We start from the raw sequence: 3468 nt of genomic DNA, 5'->3' as shown, positions 1-3468 counted from the left end.
AAATGCATAGAAAAATAGTGACGATTTTATAAACCGTCACAATTAAAACACGTGTTAGGCATGTGACATGAGATGCGGGCGTCAAGTTCATCTCTCTTTCTCGACCTCATCTCTCTTCTTCTCAACATTATTGTCTTTTCTCTCTATCTCAATCTCAAAACCCTAGCGCAAAATTAGACTCACTTCACTCGCTAGCTAGGTAAGGTCTCGAACTTAGTATTACAAAGCTTTACACATTTGATTATTTGTTGGCTTTTTATAATTTTAGGGTTTAGTTTTTTTTTGGGATTTTTGCTTTTAATGGTTTTAGTTATTTGTAATATAGTTGGGTTTATATTTTGAAATAGATAAATTGGCAAAAGGATTACTGGAGAAGGTTATTAAAGTCTATATCTGGAAGTCTCTCTCTTAGACAATTAACTTTTTGCTTTTGGAGGGTATGTTCTTAATGTTTGTTTGTTTGTTTTTTTTTTTGTTTTTACAAATTTTTATGTTTGACAGCATCTCTATATCAAGTTAGGCAATGTTTTTGTGTAAAATCCTAGCTTGAAATATTTGAAATTGTAAAGTTCTGTTTTTGCGTAAAAATCCTAGCTTTAAGGATTTGAAGTTATAAAGTTATGTTTTTTTTTTCTTGATTGTTTGAAGCTAGCCATTCATAATTCATAATTTGTGCCTGAATTGTTTAATATTTATATCTATTTAGGACATTGGGGCTTTGTTTGGCTTTTGTTAATTGTTTTTTTTTCTGTGTGATGCATAGTGGTGGACTGGTGGTGCTGGTCCTATAATCTTGAGCACCCACTGTTTGAAACACTAAAATATGTGTTTGTTCTAAAAATGTTGAAGTATAAATGAATCCCAAGCTTTAGTGTTCCAACATTTTTGTATCCATTTTCAATCATGGTAGCTTGAATTCAAACATTCAGGCTTCCCAACTTAGGTTGTTCTAAGTTCTGATCTAAATGTTTTACGAAAGCAAGTCTTAAATTTTCTTAATGACAGTATAATATTATTTTACTTTGTGAATGCTTTGACGTTTGACGTAGTTTGATTGTGAATGTGCTTTTGAATGGCTTTGAACTTTGAAGTCATTGTCTCCCTGATTTCTGTTGGTAGAATAATAGCTCGATCAAAAAGTGTCAAGTCTCTTTATTGAAAATCTTTCAAGACCGACAAAGTAATCGAGCTTAGTAGTAATAGTGTTAAGTCATCTATGATTGCTTCAAATTAACTAACTAACTCAAGAGTTATCTTTCTTATCTTTATTATCTACATAATGGTAGAATGTCACGGTCGATTCAGAAAAGAGTGGATTCATGAACCAAATTAGTGAGCACCGCCTATGTGGAAGGGGTAGCTAGTTTTATTGATTTGGCACAAAAAAGTATGAAGGGTTAACAACATGTCCTTGTCCTTGTGTAACATGTTGGAATAGGAAAAAAAAGATTAGTGTTTGACGAAGTCTGAAGGCATATAATTCAAAATGGGTTTTGATCTAACGTATACTATATGGTCCTTACATGGTGAAAAATAATCAAAGTATCTTGTGGTAGACATAGTTGAAGATGAAAACATTGAAGATAGAGGGCTTGGGTTAGAGAATCTTGTTGATGCTTGTTATGGTGTACATGAAGGTGTAAGGGGTGATGTGTATGGAGGGGCTACTGGTCAAATTTCTGATTTTGAACAACCTTTTGTTCCCGAACCAGATTTGGGTAAAATGTATGCTGAATACAAAAGTAAAGCCGAAGAAAAATTATACCCTTCATGTGAGGGTCCTGTGACAACTCTATCTGCAGTTGTATAGCTTCATGACTTGAAGAAACAACATGGTTAGTCCGGAAATAGTGTGAGCACACTCTTGTCTATGCTAAGAACTTGGTTGCCAAAAGAAAATACTTTACCTGCAAAGTGGCCGGTAATGAAGAAAATGTTGACAGACCTAGGGATGAAAGCAAAGCGCATCGATGCATGTGAGAATAATTGCATCTTGTATTATGGGACAAAGAAACATTTGACAATATGTCCTCATTGCGAATCACCTAGATATAAAGTGGAGGGTAAAATAGGGAAGGAATCCAAAGTTCCTAAAAAAGTATTGAGACATTTTCCTTTAGGTCCACGACTCCAACGATTGTATACGATACCATCATTAGCACGGGAAATGACATGGCATGCTCGAGCAACACCTTCATGGGATTATATGTGATATCTTGTTGATTCAGTCCAATGGACACAATTTAAAGAAAGATGGCCGAATTAAGCTAATGAGGGGCATAATGTTTGAAACTGCGCTTCAACCGATGGCTTCAATCCTCATGGCATTCAATCAACTGGCTACAGTTGTTGGCCTGTCATATTAGTGCCATACAATCTCCCACCTTCATTGTGCATGAAATCCGACTTTCAGATGATGTCTTTGTTAATACCTGGATCGAAGGCGCTGACTACAAACATTGATGTTTTCCTTGAACCACTATTTGATGAGTTGGATCAACTCTGAAGAAAAGGAGTCCTTGCGTTCGACATGCACAAAAGAGGGAACACTTTACTTTGAAAGCTATGTTGATGTGGGGGATACACGATTTTCTGGCTCTAGGAAACTTATCTAGTTGTGTGACACATGGTTATAAAGCATGTCCTATTTGTGGTGACAGCACTCCCTCGGAGCGTTTACCTTGCAGTAAGAAGATTGTGTACACAAACTACTGCTTGTTTCTTGATCCGGTTCACCCATTTAGGTATAGTAAACACTTCAAATATTGTTTTTTTTTAAAATAATTAAGTTAGGTATAATAAGCAGTTCTAACACTTTCTATCTTTAGGTATAGTAAGCACTTCAATGGGGAGCAAGAGCCTAACCTTCCTCCATCACGTCTTAAAGGAACAGATGTTGATAAATTGTTGAACCGCGTTAAATATGTACCTGGTAAGATCCAAAATGGTTCCAAACGGTCAAGATTTGATGGGAGTGTAAATGTTGTTGATAGAGATGATGATAATGATAGTGATGATGATGATGATGACGACGACGATGATAGTGTTGAAGTTACAAAGGCTTTTTATAGGAGGTCCATTTTGTTTAAGCTATTATATTGGCCAAGTCATAAAGTTCGACATTGTGTTGATGTGATGCACGATGAGAAAAATGTTTCTGAGCATATATTGTATCTGATCCTAGACTTGAAAAAACAAAGGATACAGTGGCTGCTAGAGAGGATTTGAAGATGAAGGGCATCCGCAGTAGTTTGTGGATGCAAGAGGACTTAAATACCGGTAGGCAGAAAAAACCAAAGGCCTCCTATGTCTTAGATGCAGATGAGAAAAAACATTTTTTCCAAATTTTGAAAGACTTGAAACTTCCTTTGGGCTTTTCGTCTAACCTGAAAGCAACATTGTTGGTTCCAACCCACCTTCTTTGCTCATGATAAAATCTCATGACCATCATGTTATAATGCAATATGT

The sequence above is a fragment of the Coptis chinensis genome, chromosome 1, assembly GCF_015680905.1.
Source record: "Coptis chinensis isolate HL-2020 chromosome 1, ASM1568090v1, whole genome shotgun sequence".
In the NCBI taxonomy this organism is placed as follows: domain Eukaryota; kingdom Viridiplantae; phylum Streptophyta; class Magnoliopsida; order Ranunculales; family Ranunculaceae; genus Coptis; species Coptis chinensis.
The sequence above is the reverse complement of the archived record's forward strand: the minus strand, read 5'-3'. Positions refer to the sequence as shown.